Below are 20137 nucleotides of genomic sequence, written 5' to 3' on the forward strand. Positions count from 1 at the left end.
TAGGGCTTCAGAGAGACCAAAGGTCTACAAAATTCTACAGAGAACAACACTTTTTCTACAGAATCTTAAAGCCACTTCTAGAGCACGCTGACAATTGTACCTGTTACAATAGCCTACGGATGGTTTCAAAATCAGTGGAATTACAGAGTTTTTCATTACACGCTGTAATTCTTCCACAACGCTGCTATCTAATTCTTTGGACTGGGCTGGGTGACTCACAAACACTGGAAGTGACTCACGCCTTCCACTGAGATCACCATTACAACAGGTAAGCCCTGAAGAAAGGTGCTGCTGGCAGGTACGCAGGGACAGTGACTCACGCGTGAAGCCAGGAGACAGACGTTTTCCCAGCTGAACGCTTCTCACCGTTTTGGCCACAACACAACAAGGGAATTGCAGCGATCGCAGGGCAGAGACCAGGCAGGCAAAGCTCAAATCTGGCGGAGAAGGGGAGGGGAGAGGAAGGGTTCCTCGTGTTTGCTGTTGTACAACAGCATCCAACGTCACTTTTACTGTTTTGATACCTTCCCAGAATCAGTGGCTGCTAATGATCAAAATTTTGACTAAAGAAAAATGGTTGTGATTACCCGCTGAGGACAGTAGTAGTCACAACAGGGAGAAGGAAACTTTCCACTACTGCGCTGCTGGCTTAGGCATCACACTGGAAACTCACTGAGGATAATACACAATGAGAAAGATGCCCTCCTTTCCCCTTCCCCCAGTAATTAATGCAGAATCATGATGAGTCCTAATGAGGAAAAATATGGACTCTATGGAAAGTGGCACAGTGTAGAGGAACTGTAACTTGAGATGCCTTTTGTCCTGACCAGAAAAAAACCTGCCATCTATACTAGATGGCAAAAAAACCATGTCTAAAACACTGTCAGTTGCTGGAACATGTATCAGAAGTTAGGTACTTTCCTGGGGTGTTAAACGGGTACTAACAGCACCTATCTTGGATTCCCAAACGGTAGTAACTCGAATGAGCTGCACCAGTGGTACACCACATACAGATTTGGCATGGAAAACCATACAGTTTTCTTACTCTACCACTGGCTCAAGGGCAGTAAAATACAGTTAAAATATGTTACAAACACAGTGAAAATATGCTCACGTAGCAACTGGGAAAGGGATTCAGGGGCAAAAGAGCAAGGCACATGGAAAACATATTTTCTGCGTGAAGTAACTGTTCTTCCTGCTTTAAAAAAGTCTTTGGGGTTCAATGAGGAATTTCAATAGAAATCCCAAATGTTTGATTTCCCTTGAGCACGTTCATTAAGCATGTACAGGCAGATTTTCAAAAATACTTGCTTCTCAACAATTCCTATTAAGAATAATGAGACTTGCTGTATGCTAAACAAATTAAAGATGTAGCAGGAACTGGATAAGGAAGCAAAGCCTTCAAAAACATAGCAGTGCCAGGGATCTGCCAGTGAGCTCAGCGTTGCCACTTCTCTGCCTGTTCTCTTATGTCGGTGCTACTGGAAACATTTGCTAGATGAAGCAGACATTGTGAGCTAGTTTCTCGTCGCAGTCATACAGCACCTAATCCTGAGAAACTACAGAAAACCATGTCATTATTTGGCTTCATCATATTTACATTGATCTGACATGTACACAGAGGACTGGGAACCTGGCCCTGAAACTCCGCCTGCCACGTGGAAAGAAAGTCACTTGTTCAGCACCAACAGCATGTTCAGAAAGTGCCAAGAATCACAACATATCAATAATATTTTCTTTGTGGCGTTAAGAAGCTTGGAACTAGATCCAAAGCAGCAAAGAAGTGGCTTGGAAAAAATGTCTTGCACTTTCACTGCCATCGTATGTCATCCTGCCAGCATGATTGATCCTACAGAAGATGAGCCAAAATAAACAGAGTGGGTGTTTTCCTTTGCAATGAGGACAATAAAATATATTTGCTATTAGAAGTAAGCAATAAAGATGGAAAGAAAGAGTGAAATTAAAAAAAAGAGAGTATGAAATACATGCATTTCTTGCAAACATCTGAAAATAGAATGAGATAATTAATCTCTATGATCAAGATTATCTCAATAAATGGTAGGTAAGGTAATCTGCTGACAGCAACTGTTGTTTCTAACTGACAGAGCTAAATCAATAGGTGTCTCATTATAAGCCAAGACAGTGCCCACCAAAAATTTTGCAATGCCTTAATTAAGCCTGGTATAAGGGGTGAAGGGAGGAGGAAACAAAAAAAAAGAAGAAAAATAATCACAGTTTAATTAAATTGACACAATTATGCTTTTAGAAACCCCCTGAGGTCCTGGATTTAACAATCACGCCTCTTGCTGCCTCTTGTGCCTGAGTTGAGAAGAATACCTCCATTTATGCCACCCAATACACAGGCACAGGTGTTGCTGAAGCCCTTTAACAGGCAAACTCTCTCTCAGGGTGTTACTCAGTGCGTGCTCCAAAGAGTAGTTCAGCTGAAGCCAAGTTTAAACAGGGTAATAAACCCTGGAAATGGGAAAAGGAGGAAGAGAGTAAACAATAGGAACACACGATTAAAGGCAACAACCAAGAAGATTTTGGATCAAATACAGATGTAAATAAATAACAGAGCAGGCACCAGTGACAATGAATGGCAGCAATAAGATCTTCTCTGTGATCCTAGTCAATGTGTCATATCTCCTTATCCTTGGGGAGATGGGAATATAAGCACCTCTTCACATCACAAGGTGCCTGTGAAGATAAGAATATTGGAAACTGCAAGACACTCGGGTACAAGGACGATGGAGGCCACATTAACTTGTTACACAGGTAGGGACAGGACAGAAACCCGTACAAAGGTCAAAGTGTTGTAACCTAGGAAGAACCCCAAAACGGTAAGTGACAACAGATCTGTGGTTGCAGCTGCTGTGTGGCCTCCTCTCTAGCTACAACTTTCTCTACAAATTATGAGTCTGATACTGCCATCGGCTAATGCTTGCAGACATCTGCTCTGTCGTTTATGTTACGGACACAGATGATTATGAGCATGCATAGTTACAGCAGCATTACCAGTTACCATCCATTCTTAGCTAGGCTCTACAGCTAACAAAATATGTTATAGAGCTGCTTCAACAGACCATGATACGTGTCGTAGAAATCCTTTTGCCCCTGCTGTTACAGGTACTGCTGCCTTCCTGATGGTTTAAGCTCCTGGATCCTGCCCCACAGTGGTAAACTGGGAGTGGTTTAATAAAAGCACTGGATCAGTCCCATTGACTGAGCTATTGAATGCACAGCTTAGGGCTGTAACTATCTACACCCCAACACGGAAACCTCCTGTAAGGTTTTCCTGGAATCACGCAGGCTTATAAAGGTAGGGGATATATGCCACATGTATGTAAATGTATATAAGTATAGATACACAGAAGAATCCATTTATAGGGTTTGAATTTAACCTGCAGATCCAATCAGCTGGGAGATGTTCTTTAGTTTTGCCATTTTCCTTTTTTTATTGCTTGTTTGTGAGGGACATCCGGGGTTATAAACTGGTTTCAGCCTTCCTCTATTAATTCTTATTTTTTATCTCAGTCCTCCTCCATGCTGCATATTAAATGAAGGACAAACATGTTAATAGCATGAAGAGATACTGAACGGATATTTAAGATGATTAACAGACATGCACACCTGGCCCCTCATATTAACCTATATCAGCATTTTCCATACGGTTCCATTATACAATGTGCTATAAAATAAGGTTACCAGGCCAGAAACTAAATTACTAAGTATTTAAGATCAGATACCCAGCCATAATTCATATCAAGTCAAAAATTCAGTACAGTAAGCTGAAGCAGGGGGAAGGAAAAAGGAAAGACAAACAATTCAGAAGCGGCACTAATTACCTTTTGCAGTTCAAGCAGGGGAGACGCATAAAAAGAGAATTATCTCAGGTTACATTCAGAGAGAGTTTGGATTACAACCTTTTAATAAAAGGCCATAAGATACTATGCAGAAAAAATATCAAGAAAATAAAAGCTCCATAACGAAGCTGCAGTGATATTTTGGTTTGCCTTGGGTGGGGAAGGGGGAGAAATCGCTCATGGGAAGTTTTGGCATTTGTCGCAAAAATGTATTTAAAACCAAGATGAGTTTCAGCTGCAAAGCATGAACCTGGAGCTCCCCAAAGCTTGCAGATGTTTGACTCCAAGGTTTGGTTCAAGCTCATCTATATGTAAAGAGTTGAATTAACCCATTAAGATTCACTGTAGCTGTTATTTTAAACCTGTTTTGAAAAGTAAAAGAAAAAACAAAACAAAAAAGGGAATTTGTGTATCTACAATTTGAGACAAATGGTTGATCTCTAAATCTAATTGAGATGCATCCAGCCAGCTCTGAACAGTCATCAAAAGTTCCCCCCCCCACCTCCTAAAAGTCACTTTTCATCAAATAACTTGGTATGGAGCCACTGATTATTTTAATTTGGACATTAAGCTTTTCACAGTTGCAGGGACAGTTCCTGTGGCATTTGATTCTCTTTCCACACTATACTCCTCACACTTTTGTTCCCTGTATCCAGTCGCCTGAGTGTATTCAGGTCAGTACCTGATTCTTGTTATTTGTACCTTTCTTTGATGCAAAGCAGGAACAAAAAGCCAACTACCACAAACATGGTTGATGTACTGAAGAACAGAAGGTTGCACCTAGAAATGGTTGGAGAGGAACGAGGGGAGGATGCGGCAGTAAATAACCAGAGCAGTATTGCTTTTTACCGCAGTTGTCAGAGGGACTCGCGAGTCCAGGAGGTTGCAAGCAGCTGACAATGGCCAAAGCCAATGCCTTTCAGAATCTCACATCCACCCCAGCTGCTGCAGAGGTGAGTGTGATTGCTCACTGCTGCCCTCAGCAAAAAACTCTGTATTCAGAGACAAGAAATCCAGATTATCAATCTGAATTATTTTGAATAAAGCAACTGCTGCTTGTTCAGTGCTACAGAATCAAAATCTCTCTTCGGGTAACCGTATAAACAGCCTACGGTTTTTCCTTCAAGTAACGGAGCACAGGTCCATTTATACTCTGAGCTGTTTTGAGTCACAAAGGCCTAGAGCCAAGGATTTCTCTTCCATTAGCCGTATCGTAGCTGCAGGTCAAAGCCCTGCTCCAAACATGAGGCACACACATGAGTGAAGACATGCCTTCCACATCCTCCCACGGAACGAGTAAAAGCCTTTTCTTTAGCTGGCATCAATCAATAACCAGCTGTAGTTTGCCATTCTTTTCTCATCTTGCCTTTTTTTTTTTCTTTTATTTTCACCCAGTTCTGACCTCAGATATTCTCAGCACTGTCATGTGTAGCAAAGTGTGTGGCCTAATCCTCCTCCTGCTGCCTACATGCTGTAAAGCCTCACGAAGACATTTCACTTCTGCACCCAGTGCCACATGTTCCTATGAACACCTTCTCCTATGTGACAACAATCCCAGGACTGTGAGCCACACTAAGAAGTCAATGAAATAGAAACAAAGTCCTGGACACTGATACAACCCTGCTTGCACGCTGAAAGCCATACCGGCACTTACCTCATAACCAAAGAGGATGGCGCTGAAGCTGTCAGCTCGTACTTCTCTGACACCACCAGTCTCAGTGTAGTAGCTTTGATTTGTCACAAGCAAAGAACTGGGGGATGGCCAGATCTGAGGGTCCCATTCCTGCTTGTTCAAGGCTACAGCTGGCTAACAACCTCACCAAGGTGTGCATGGCAGCTTTTTCTGCACAGCAGTGCTCTGCTCGAGGACTATTTGCTGTTTCGGCATCCCTGCCGTCAAGCTCTGCAAAAGTTACTTCCACTAGCAAGGGACATTATCTTGCCTTGACACCAGACTGATCTTTTCGGTTTCTTCATCCCATACTAGGCAGTCAGGGGTATTTAGGAACAATACTCAATTGGTAGAACTGCATCAAGCTCAGGTTTTTTTTAAGACCTTTATAACTCACCTCTTAGTAATAATGAGTGCGGCATACTGCCTGAAGTACTCTGAAGAATGCGTAGACCTGTGGATCCTCTCCTGGAGAAAATGATGGCTAGTTACCAGTAACGAATTCCTTGAGGTATGCTATCTACATGTTTCTTCATTTTCTGCCTCCCTCACCTTACTCTTGACTATTTCTGCTTGGATTGCACGTTCAGAAGAGCTGAAGGCAAGGAATTTCTCTCCTGGATCGCATGTATACACAACAAGGCGGGCAGAGCCTCAATTCACAACCACTATTGCTAAGGAAGAAGAACAACTAAAGTACTATGTTCTTTTGTCTCACAATCACACGCACAAAAAAACCCAGATACAGACCACACATCCTAAAGAACTCTGATTATAGAAAAGTGGCACCACTTGCGCCTGAGAGCGTTCGGTGGACTTTGTGATTTACTACACGCAAGGTTGCTTAGATATTCTCAAGTTTAATTAAATATATTGATCCCTATCCTACAAGAAGGAGAAGCTATGCAAGGTTGCCATATCACCACAGTCTTTCTAACTTTGTCCAGCGTTGCTGTAAATTTCACAGATGTTGCATATTTGGTAAGATAGCTAAGCTCCACCAGATATTCCTGGCTTACATTGCTATGTAAGCACAGATTCTGAAGAAAGTATATTACCATCTGGAGTCACTTCAAGCCTTTCTTTGCAATAGACTGGTCGTTTCTGGGAGAAGGAACTAAAATAGAAAAGTAGAGTACAAAGCTGGCAGCGTTGCTGACCTCTGATAAATAGGCTTACAATTCCTAGACCTTTATATTATGAATATTTGCAAGTGCTCCTGTTGAAATCTTGTGTTCTGGAAACATCAGGAAATCTTTACATTTTGAGTGAAAAGAGAATTCCACTTGATTTCTAAGTAATGGAATTACAGGAAAACATATGTCTCCTTTAGCTTAATAGAGCATTGGTCTGTCATTTGCCAGAATTTCAACTTCCAACTTCTCTATTGATATGGCTTACACTCTGGGAAGTGTAATTAGGAACATGCTCCTGTAGAATCATCTTGGGGTATAGCAGCCTACCGAAAAGCACCTCAAGTTTCTAAAAAAAAAAAGAAATCTAAACAAAATGGCATTTTTGAACAAGAGCAACATGGTGAGACAGGCCCTTATGATTACCTTTTCTTAGGTATTATCCAGCCACGGTTTCCTCCCTTCCAACTGTCCTTGGCAAGACAGCACAGTTAATCCAGGCCTACAGCAAATCTTGAGAACCTCAGACATTTTTCCCAGAGGAACGACACCGCAGTCTGGCTGAGGCACATAAAAGTTTGGGTACTTTTAGGGTCTCTGCATTCCAAGATCAATAAAGCAGCAAACTCTTACACACACCTGCCGCGCTCAAGTACTGGCAAATTATCAGGCTTCTCTTTCCACAGGGAGACTTGGATAAATAGCAGTCTTCCTTGGACTCTAGCTCTTCTGCAGGGAGAGGGTAAAGACCTCTTCAACCACCCTGCTCAGCTTCCAGCCTAGGAGCTGTGACCTCCAGCTCCAGCCTGGAAGCCTGCATAGGTAAGTTTTGCAGCCTGGCTAAGGTTTAGTCAGCATCTTATATATACTGTTGATGAGTAAGTGGATTTTGTTTATATCAGTTCTCTCTCTTGCATTACCGATACACACCAATCGGAAAATATAGGCATACATTTCCTCAGGAGGAAAAAAAAAAATAGCTTGCTGTTGACACCTCCTTATAATGTTGGTTACTTCATTGTAAATACCACACCCAACAATATTTGCAACAGAATTCGCCAATTGCTGATTTTCAAGTTCTTGTAGGATCTTCAAGTTCTCTACTCGGAGGGTAACTACAGCTAAAACTATGCAAATAAATGGAATCTTAATTTTAATGCCTACTTCCAGTGCCTTGCCCCATGTTAAATAAAAGAAATTCCTGCATTAGGATGTGAGTTAGAAGGAAATATTTTGTTTCTTTTCTGGGTAACATTTAAATCTCCTTTCTGAAAGTGCCAATTTTTGAAACACATGGTTCAACACTTTAATTTTGAAAATATTGAAAACATAATTTGACATTTGAGATTTTAATTCTCCCTCTTTTTTTAGTAACAAGCCCTGTTTAATGAATGGTGTGAATCCTGTCTGAAACGGTGAATTTGTTTCAAAATACAATTCATTTGGGAACAGTTGCCTGTGTGTGAACTTGATCAGCGCAGGCTTTTATGCGACAGCAGCCTCCCAGTGGACAATACTGATGGATTCTTCCCAGTTCATATAGTTCCCACAGCCAGGGCTCATCACTGACTCAGGAGCCTTTTAGTCTTTTCATTCTGGAAGGTTGTTTCATTTCTTTGGTGATAGTGTGTTTACTTTTGATGCATTCATCAGTGTGCTGGCATTTTCTTCCTCTCAGTTTTCTAGACCAGACATAACCAAACAACTCACTGATGAGTAGCGTGTGGTACCCTCTGTGCCCTTCAGACAAGTCTCATTGCTAGAGAAGTTAAATTCAGTTTCCTCCCCTTCCAATAAGTATATTCACCTCTCGTAAACTACAGGTTTTATTTCTTTTCACCCTGATGGGCTTGTACAAAAATTCAAAGAGGGACCTACACTTTGGGGTATCAAGCCATGAGGGGCCAACCTTCTGATCTGAAGTGAACTCATTGACTGTAAAATCAAACACACGCAACAAAGTGTGCATTCATCATCCTTGAAAGCGAATTACACCAGAACTGTCAATTTCTGTAAAGGACAAGAACGGTTATGAAGAACCGTCACCAAGCTAGCATAGACACTTTACCGTATTTCTTTCCTATGAAGAAATAGATATATACCATAAAATCTTCTGTATGCTTCGCTGGCAACTTCCCTGGCAGAATAGGTAACAAATGTGAGTTATGAGATTAAACAGAGACTGGCACCATCATCTACTTTCCTTTACAGCACAGCCAAATTAAATTTTGTGCTGTTGACCCTTGCAGCCAAAATAAATGTACAGCTGGGCCAAAGTTGGCTGGTGACTCCAGTTTGCTTAGCTTTGCCGGGGTTAAGGATGCTTGGAGTATTGCAGAGGCGTTGCCTTCAAGTCTGCAGGGCAAATGCCTTTTGCAGAGGTATGCATGAGTGACACAGTACACTGAGCATCAAAGTAAACTATGTAAAATAAATATAAGAGAGACATCTGGAAGAAGGGGAACAGATCTGGACCTGAGAAGAGACTCTCTTTTCTCCTGTCCCCTTCCAGTGTCTGTGGTGTTCTCTCCCTCCGCTGACCCAAAGCTGGGTGCAGTAAAGTTAAAACTCTAGATAGTACGAAGTTTTATAATCTTCTCGGTGAGCTTTTTGCTTTCCTTAGAGACCACCTTTTACACTAAAGGAAAGAAGCTATCTGACAGACCCTGATGCTTACCTACAGTCTCCCGATTTCAAATTTGCAACAGAGCTCATGCCCCCCCAGCACCAGGTCTTACTTCTTGGTAATATATACCTCGCCTCAGTCCACACAGCTTTCATGAATCATATTGCACCGCTTTCATGTGCCTCTTTCTCTGAAGGCAGATGGGCATGTGCCCCAAACCAAACTCAATTTTCAAGCAAGACATTTAAATTCACGAGAAGCAGCTTGCTTAATTGTTCTGCCTCATGCATATTCCAACCAACTCTGGAAAGCATCAAAAAGCTGGAGCCACCTGTGTTTTAGGTAGCCAAATAATAAAGACTCTCTAGTACTTTCCAGTGTTGAAGAGAATGCAAAAAAGAGAATCAAAGACCAAGCGGATCTCGTGATGCTGTGTCCCTCTGTGGTCTAGTTTGATTCCTCGCTTCCGCTCCAGCCCACTAGCTAACCTATCCGCTGAGGTTATAACACTCTGCCAGTCTGATACTGCAATCACAGATACAGCATTCTTCCTCCTTCTCCCCAGCAATTTTACAATAGCAATTCCCCTTCAGCTGTGAGTATGGTGAGTATATGAAAAACACTTGATGCTACAGGTTCTTTGGGGTGGGTGATTAGAAATACATGTCTTGCTATTGGGATGCCCCGAGAATCACTGTCTTAGCTTCTTTGAAAAGACAACACTTTCTTTAGGTTGCAATTACAAGGTAGTCAAAACACATAATGGGCAACAGTACTGCACGCAGCTGTAACTCATTTAGAGAGCACTCTTCCTTTCCCTGGAGCTAATGCTCTGGAGAAGCTGCTCCATCACTCTTTTGGATTGGTTTATTGTAATGCCCTTTTCTATTTTGATCAAGTTTATTGCCACAGAGCTAAATTATCATCTGAGTTATTTCACATGCCTAGTTTACACAGCACGTGTTGAACCATGTCTTTGTTAGTGCTCCAGCATGCGGCAGTTTAGCTACAGCCCCAAGTGTTAACGTTAGTTGTCCTTATGAGTTCTTTTGATCAAAAAGAGCTCATGTCTTGTCTTATGCACGTACGCTTCTCTTGAATAGCAATGCCATTGAAATTAGATACATAAGGGTAATGCGTATTGGGCTTCCTCCCTCTTTTCTCTGCTTGGTGCTTTATTTTCAAGGGGTACAGTTATTCCTTTATACGGTCCTGTGTAGAGACCAAAACGTGTCACCATTCCACCTGGTCCTCCTGATGATAGAAATCAAACTCCCTAGACCCAGCAAGCCCACCAGAGAAGCCGAGCTCTCAAGTATCTGTTTTTGTTAGAAAGCACAGAGTACTGTGGAGCAGATTTCACTTGGAATGGGTCAGTTAGTAACAACGGAATGGGGTCTAGTGGCTGTCTCCTTTCCCTCTTCCTATGATTCCTAGCTGTCTCCCCTGGTCTGGCAGTGCACGTGGGAGAGCCAGGACACTGCTCCCTGAGCACCATTACGCTTGGCCTCCCTACCATCAGTGGCAACAGCACGGCCAGATTTTCTACTAGTTCTGAACACAAGACGTGAGCATCCAGCACAGCAGCCAAAGGATTTTTACCCATATAAAAGGAGCAACGTTACAAACTTCTCCATAAGGTCTATGTACCGTTGATGAATATTCACACCAGGGTTAAGCTGGTCATAGACTGAGGCCAGTGATCAGGCATGCAGGAGCCCTTGCAGTGAACTACACGCACTTCCCTTTTGCAGTCAGCAAAACTTCTCTGAATAATTATATTCACATTATTGCTGTAGCTATTACTGAGTTATTACAGTCACTGAGTTTAATAGTCATCTGCAAGGGAAGACCAGCTGTTAAGGCAAGGAGCTCAATATTAAGTACCTTCCAGCAATCCTTTGAAGGTTGTCATTGGACAATGCAGAGCCCGGCTTAAGGTCCCACTGAACTGGTTTCAAGGAGCAGGGCAAAAATCCAAGAAAGCACAAAACCAAAGGACTCTATTGCTTCATTGACGACATCAGGCTCCTGGCCAAGCGCAGGGACTGCATTCATGCTTTGTATTATGCTAAGATAGACACAGGCCCCTGTTTCTCTTGACCAGAAACACTGCAGCAAGAAGACATCAGTAAGAGGTCTGACAGGTGAAGGGGAAAGGACATGTCCTGACATAAAATACAAGAGCAGATGACAGAGCGTGAGCTTGACAGGGGTGTTATTCAGCAGCACAGGATTCCGGCTTAGAGGGCCTGGACTCAATTTGTTAGTCCTCTCTACAGTCCCTCTGTGATCTCGGACTAGCCAGACATTCTGCCTCCCATTTGAAAAAGGCGCCAGGCAGCACTTCCCTGCCTCACTGCATGTTTGTGAGGATGTGCTCAGGCATGACACTATGGAAGGCCACACAGACTGACTGCCAGTTTCTGGGGAAGAGACACCAGCAGAGCAGCGGCCCCGAGTGTCACAGAGCACCACCAAGCTGCAGCTCCAATACTGCCCTTCCTTTCCTCCACTCTCCAATGTTAAACTGAAGATACAAATATCCCCCCTCTCTTGTAGGTCAGATGTACTGATCGATTTAGGAGCTTGCAAAGGATTCAGCCAGCAGATCTTTAAAACTAGAACACAAAACTCTGTCACCCACTAAAAATCAATAAATTAAGTTTTAAGACCCTTTTTTTAGTTACCTAGAAAACCCAAGTAACTTACTGGCAATCGCAATATAGCTTACGGTAAATTAACAACCGATGTCTCTTTATGTTGTCGACTGGAACTTGGTATATTAGTGGAACAATAATTATGGAAATAGCCAGATAGAGGGTAATCACAAAAGGTCACTGTGACCTATGAGATTTAAGTGAGTATCTGTTGTTGTGCCTCACTCCTAGATTACACGTGCCCTTGCTGAGTTCAGTAGCCAGAGTGTCACCAACTGTAACGACAGCAGGACCAAGTTCTCGTGCAGGTCTGACGATCGCTTGCTGGTTAGTTGTAAGTCAGTTCCCTGAGGGCCGTGGCTACACAAAGCCCAGCATTCTGTGGAGTCCTTGCTCTTCATGCTGAACATGGCACAAGAAGAATGGTAAGAAAGCACACAGCCTTATTGTGCTGCCAGAGATCACTGCAGGAGACCAAGAGCACAGCACTCGTCAAGAAATGAAAGCAACTTGCCAGGTAGAATCAATGGAGTATGTTTGTCTAGGCAACATTTTTAATGCAAATTAAAATGGATGCACGTCACACAGATCTGAAATTAAAAAGCAACACAGAAATCCAGTCTATCATTATATTGGTTTGTAACTTCTGAGAATGTATTCCTATTCATAAAAAAAAGTCTTCAGCATGCATAAATATCTTGTAACACTCTCAAGAGGAAGATCCTGTCTTCTCAGAAACTGGTTGAAGTACTTAAGGATGCAGAAAAGGATTAACTTCACAAAAAAACCCCAACCCTTTCTGCAATTATCTATGTATTAGCTTGCAGTAAAGAAACAGGCATTAGATATTTGGAGCAATTCATTCTGGTGAGGCTGAAAGAATTAACTCACATTGAGCATGCGGCCACATGCCAGTCACCTTCAGAAGCATGCAATGGTCAGCCCTCTCAGCAAGGTCTTATGTACAGTGAGGAAGATATCAGGAGTGCAAATGTTAGGTATGTAGATCAAAAAATACAACCATTATCACACCTGAGGAAGTCTTGAAATCAGGCCTTCGCCCGGACATAATTTTTTTTCCTACGTATTTTCTTTCAACCACATTTGGTCAGTGGCTGGCCCACTTTGCCTGCATGTTATCTGGGCCTTCAAATTAAACATTGTGGTCCTTGCCAATATGACTGGGTGGGAAATCGATTCACTAAAGGCGAGATTCTCACCTTTAGTGTCTTAGAAATACCCAAGATGCCAATGCTGGGGATGTCAGGGCTGCAGGGCATGGGCAGCGACAGACAGGACGCTATTGAGTACTTTAGTTGAGCAACTATGGCCATCTCTCAGAAAAGAAACAGCAAGGCAATATGCAGCTGAGGGGCTGATTTACTGGGGGTACCAAAGCCGCATGCCCTCTGTTTCACAAGCACGGCTCTCCTCTGCCCTTCTTCCTTGCGCACATCCGCAGCTTGCACGTCCTTGGCCAAGCAGTGGGGCTGCAGGGGGGCATGGAGCCGGCTCCCCTCTCCCCTCGCAGCTTCGGCCCAGAGACGCCAACACAGAAACTCCTAAATGGCTCAGGCTATCCGCAGGCCTTAAAGACTGCTCTTATACACAAAGCCGTATGTTGGAAACTGGTTATCCGGCTTTAACTATGAATCAGTTTTATGTTGCTGTATTTCTTCCAGAGCATTCACCTTTGGGGCAAGAATGCCGTACGGGTGTTTCGGTTTTCAATCCACACGTTTGATAAGAGATGGCGTATGAAAGCAGGCTTCCCTTGTGATAATATCACCTTTTCACCCCTTCCCCAGGGCAGCTAAGCTCATAGTGAGAGCTAACGCTCATCCTGCAAGTACATCAGCATGTTGCAACGGAAGAGAAAACATAAATTTAGGTTTCTCATTTCAGGAGCGCAGAAGCACTCATCTGCACACACCAAAGGAAGACACGAATAATTTTCTCCCAGCCTGCACCACACAGGATTTGTTATCTCCTAACAAATATTGGGGCCCAAGCAATTCAACCACAGCTAATTTCCAAAGACGCAGGTGCAGCACCAGTCAGTACAACTGAAACAGGGCAGTAGAAGACTGTAAAGTATATACATTTAATGTTGTTAAGCTCTTCCAAATAGCAACGTGCTGTTTAAGTAACTTTTGTTTAAGGCCTTGGCTCCTAAATCCCATGAAACATTAAACAAACCATGATTAAAGAAGAAAAAAAATCTTTTTGTCTAAACCGCCTTTTTTTTTCTTTCCAAGATGCTTCAGTTCTTTGTGTTTGACCTTCTCTAGCTACTCAACAAATCCTCGTATTTTAACTTTCATAGGCTGACCTTTCTTATTGTCAGTTGCTTGCTTGTTAACACTGACTGCACCACCCAAAGGCCTCTCAGGAAAAATAAATATCAAATTAAAATTTGAAGGACTTACAGAGAAGAGATGCTTTGGCTTACATTGTACGAATCTCTGTTGTACCCTCAAAGGGTGAAACGTATTAGTTATCTCACCTCTCCTCAGTTTTTCTGCGCCAAAATCCATAGGTAGAAACCATTTATCACTGTCTACATCTGTCATATTGTTTCTTCATGTCAAAGCAGCTCTTGCGTGAAATAAACTTGACATGTCCTGTCATGAAATAATCTGATATTTATTCTGTGCAAGAGGGAAGGAAAGATGGGAAAGGCTGCTATTGATCATTGGCTTCATGGGGACAGCGTGGTCTCCTGACTGGGCCAGAACATTTGGGGTTCGTTTATTTATTTATTTTTCTATCTGTCTATCTATCTATTTATTTATGTAGTGTGCATTCTTATTATCCTATCTAATCTGTCACTGCACAGAAGTCTTACATTGATATCGTAACACAAAATGAACAAAGCAAAAATCGAGTGTGAATGGACGCAAGAAGACACAAATCAAGGGACATCCCTTAGATGCTTTCTAACAGTTCAGAGCAAAATTATTTTCACATCCCTTCGGAGTTCAGGTGCCATCCATACTAGGTACTATGCAACTCTGTGGCCTGGAGGGTAATTTGGATTTATGCAGTCTGGTAAAATCTTGCAGTGGGTGCCACCCCTACATTTAAACTACATAAGCACTCAAAGTTCTTACCTCGTAAGGGCTGAATTTGCGGTGTTTGTTCACCTAACGCCTGCCCCCTGTCTGTAGCAAGAAACAAATCGGTGGTGGCTTTAGTTGTAGACGCATGCAGAGGCTGTGCTTTGGATCTTGTGAGCAGCACTTGGGAAAAGACAGGATCTGTTACCCAAGCAAATACAGCTATTTGAATATAATACATATAGAATATATTTAGTAATTTACAATACTGTGGGGACTTTGGAATTCATAACACGAAAAGGGGGCAGAAGGTCCTTGCTGGTTAGGAGCAGTATTTGCATCGTTTGAATTTCTGACACTCTTGCAGGTACAACTGAATTTTTTAGTGTAACTACATGCAAGGCTATGCAAGGTAACACTGGTAGAATTTCTTCCTAAAATAACCCCCTGAAAAGAGTTTCAGAGCAAAGAGATAGGGAGGAAATAATTTTCCAGCAAATTAAAGTATAATTAATATGAAATATTGATCTGAAATCATAAGCTCATAAGAAACTTATTTAAAAAAAATAATCTTCCTGAACTGGACAGCACGTCCTTTCACATAATGCAGTACAATCTTCTGCATGATACCTGGTATCATCAGCTCCAGTCTGTTTTATTATTAATTACTTCTTACAGATGCAGCAGTAGCTGGGAAAGCTAAATAGGGTGGTATATCTGGTAGATTTTTCCTTCATATTAATCCCTTTTATGTCTGAATTAAAGCCAGAGGCTATGGAAGTTAATTCTATGCTGGCCATGCTTAGAACTATAATAACCTGTGAAAACTGCAACCTTGACAAAGCGAATTAATCACTGCTTGCATGTATGGGCTTGTGAAACCGAGCAAAGGTTTACATCAGTAGGAAATGCATTTTTCTTATGCTGATTGAAGGATGTGAATCTACGTGCTCACTCGTAGTCTTGGCACCATGAAATAGGGATTAAAAAAAAATAAACCTTTTTACCACCTTTCCAGAAGAAATTGGACTTGCCAAGCCATTTGAAATACAAAGTTGAAAGATTTATTTGTGGAGGATTAAATGAAGAAAGGGAATTTCATAAAGCCAGGCTGTTACTGAGCGAAGGCTGGCAGTGAGTTACCCCCAACATGCAGCTATGCTCTGCCCCAATCACTGCCATGAAAATCAACAGAGAGAGTACAGTCGGAGGAGATTGCTGCTGGTCCAGGAAGCTCACAGAACATCCTCGGAGCTGGTTACTAAACATATCTGAAGCTGGGTCAGGATTGTCATCTCTCGAGCATGCAGGACCCTCCCTACAATCCCTGATCCAGAGCACAAAGCCCGTTTTGGTAAGCATCCATCTGAGCAACTAAACAGTCTCTCAGTATTACTTTTAAGATCCTTGCGGCTACAAGTACCCAACGGGAGACCCAGATTCGGCTCCTTGTGCTACAGATTCAAACCCCTATCCCATTTCCCAGGCATGTGCATTCATCGACCTACCCACTGAACAGTCCCCATTCAGGCTGTGGGATGAAGCCAGGCTGTTGTGTAGCTGGCAGGAGCCATGGGGCGAAGGAGGCTGAGCAAAAAGGGGGACTGATGCTAGCCTAGCCTCGTACAGATATATGTATTTAACTTGTTTTAGCCTAGAGAGTCAAACATTGAAGGAGAACGGTTCCAGGCAGCAAGCATCATAATGCTTTGCACCTATGGTCCTTGCTTATTTCCCTCCCAGCCCACTGGTTACAGCCCTCGCCATACGTTTGCCAAAAGCAACCTGGAGGTTAGGGAGCTTTTTCAGGATCCGTGGGATGCAGGACTAAATCCCTTTGCCCTGAGATAGGAAGGGATGCATATAGCTCCATTCTTAGGTAAATGCTCAAACTATTATACAAAACAAAGGAAACAGAGCTCCCAGCTCGTTTTGTAGGCAAGCAGCTGTGGTTGCCGGGCTTTGTTCTCAACTACTTTCTGCCTGCAAACACATTAAATGTATTCGGAAACTTAAGCATTAGACCAGACCCCTCTCTGCCTGAGTTCTGAACTGCCATTGTGCTATGTAAAGTGCTAAGCAGGTAGACCATAAATTCTCCAGAGCGAGGGTTGCCTCTTGCTCTGTGTTTGGGCTGCATCCATATAGAGATGTTTAAATACCCGTGAGAACCTGGATCTAAGTGCCTGTTCAATATCATAGAAGAATTCTCCAGAGGAGAAAAGAACCTAGCAGAGGAATTTCCAGTCTTTAGTCAATTATTAATCTGTAAGAACATCTACTCCTAAGAGTACTGGTCTCACACTACACCCAGGTTCATATCTTCAATAATTTACTTTGGATTAAAGAACCCTAAATTATTAAAATGAGACCCACTTTTAATTCTCTGTACATCTATTGAGGATTGCTTATTTTCCCTAAGTCTGTTAATTATTTTCACTTGTTTTCATTAGTAATGCAATAAGTTAAATGGTTTATCTAACCTTGACCTTTACCCCTGCGTTTCCATTCAAATTCTGCCAAACATCACCCATACTCAAAAGCAAGCAAGCACATGCTTTTTTTTTTTTTTTTTTTTAAATTCAAACAAGAACAATATACAGTCTCTACAAGACATTATGTTTCTATGACAGCACTACATGGATCTCCTTTCTAGTCACTACAGACACTGTAAAAACTGTCGGTTATCCTTGCAGCCAGAGCGTGTTCGTAGATATTTAGAACAGATACAGAAAACGTGATAGCTTAAATCCTCAGTGACAGGCCAGTAAACTGCCATGATGTATGCCATGATCCATGAGTTGAGACCCTCCTTATTTTTAGGAAAGATGCCTTGACTGAGCAACTCCTAAGTGACAAAACTCCTCCGAGCACTTTCAGGAGACATCCCTCACAGCTCTTGTGATGCTTCTGGGTTTTACTGGCAGCTTTCCTGACCCATTACAGTGCATTAGACCGCACAGGAATTTGCCCACCGGTCCTGAGAGCATGTTGCCTTTCAGAGCAGCACAATCACTACCACCAGGGTCTCAGTGCCATGAGCAACACATGGAGGAGGACTGCAATTCCTCTCGGGTTATACTGGCAAATCTCTGTCTGTAGGCTCAGGCTCAAAGTAGCTAAAGCAGCTCAGACCTCAGCAACTTTGATTCATTGGTACTTTCATGAGGTTTTTTTTGGGTTTTTTTTGTTTTGTTTTTTTTTTTAAAGTTATGCCTGTGGCTTCCATAAAGCCAGCCCATAAGTACACATAACACCAGTCACAAGGGAGAAAGTTCAGGGGAGGGGGTTTACTCATCCTCTCGGGGCTGCCTGTCCTTTCCACAGCCTCTGGGGCAGCTTCATTTCTGGACAAGTGACTGAGGTGCGAGTCACAGGCAAAGCGCTGCCAGGTTGTGAGTGGCCACCAAACGATTGGGATGAGTAATGGTGTGGACAACGAGATTAAAGGGGAAGATGGAGAGGGGCACCTGCCTCCCAGACTGAACCAACTGGGCAATTATATGAGGCAACAAAAATTCCCCGAGATCTTTGCCAGCCTTTTCAATAAACAAGCAGGTAGCTTCCTTCGCGACTCAAGAGTAAGTCACAGAAATCACAGGAGAACTGCAGAGTGGGAGAGGGTCTTATGATGTAGCCTCCTGGCACAAAGTGGCCAATGCCATGTCATTCAGAGAAAGACACAACAAAATCTACTTTCATATTCTTAAGGGAACACCCAATCAAAACCAAAACAACAAAACCAGCTCCTTTTTAATCTCCAACTGTTGGCAGCTGCCTCATGCCACAATGAATGAGAGCTTATACCCTTTCTACGCTTAGGGAATAAAATGATGGCTACTCTCGTTGTTTACATAAACACCAATCCTCTTTTGATTCCTGCTATGGTCTTCACCTTGCTTCAGGCTCAGGGCTTCCACCGTTTAGCTGAGCTCCACTTTGCGTGTCACCTGTAACATGCTTGTGCCCTACCAGGGAGATTTTATATGGGACAGGCATGTTGTGGCTGCGTTGAGGCAACACCGAGCCTCTACGTACGCTGAGTGATAATACCTGCGCTCAGGCACCGCACCAGGTGTCACACCTGCCAAAATGCAGGGATGATGCTGCATGACCACATCTCTTACTGTAACTACACGTTCAGTTTTGATGAGTGTTGAAAAGCTTCGTTATATTCTCTAGGGTCTGTTTACACTGTAGCTGTAACTTAAGAACCAGACTCAGAATATGCTTCAAAAACAAGCCCCTTGATGTGATAACTTTTGTTATTTGATTGACTTATCTGATGGATTACTAAGGAACACTCTTAAGGACCACAAAGCACTTATCAAATACTCATATTTATTTGGAGAGGGTGATTTTCTGGAACTACACTTTCTTTACCTTTCCCCACAATGGAGCCACTGCTTTTCCAATTTAATAATTTATACATTTGGAAGTCTTTCCTAATACTTAGTCTTTGCAGGCTGAGCTGGCAGAATAGGATGAGTCAGTGGTTGGGATGCTGCCTGAGACTCAAGACTCACAGGCTGCCCACTTTACATTGGATTCACTCTGCATTTTAAACCAATCGCTAAATGGCTTTATTTTCTTTCAATGCATCGTGATGATAGTGTGCCTAGTTGACAGGGGTGTTACAAAGACATATTCTTTGGATGAGCGTGGCAGCTGTAGCAATGCAAACCTGTGAGACACATTGAGGGTAGAGAAGGAAAGAGAACCGGTAATCAGCATTGCAGAGAAACACGTCAGCCTTTCACACGGTGGTGAGGTGCGTTGCTCACTGGATATTCAGAAGAGGATGCAAGAGAAAAAAGTCCTTATCCAGCTGAAATCCACAATGTGGCTGAGCTTGCTGGCATTAGGATTTGCTTTTCTGTATTTAAAATAAGAGCAGCACACTCTGAAGTAGATTTTGAAATCTTGTCCTGGGGACAAGGCTGTCAACTGGCAGGTGTAGAATAAATCCGTCCAGCCCCGAATGATCTTACGCCATCATGTAACATTACAAAACTTATTTGCCTTTCCACTCCAGAGCACGGAGTTATACAAGAACCCCTCCCCCACTGCCAAGGCACTACTGCACAGCCCTGCCTGCAGTTATTAACTGGGATCACCTTT

Source organism: Larus michahellis, chromosome 2 (assembly GCF_964199755.1).
Source record: "Larus michahellis chromosome 2, bLarMic1.1, whole genome shotgun sequence".
In the NCBI taxonomy this organism is placed as follows: domain Eukaryota; kingdom Metazoa; phylum Chordata; class Aves; order Charadriiformes; family Laridae; genus Larus; species Larus michahellis.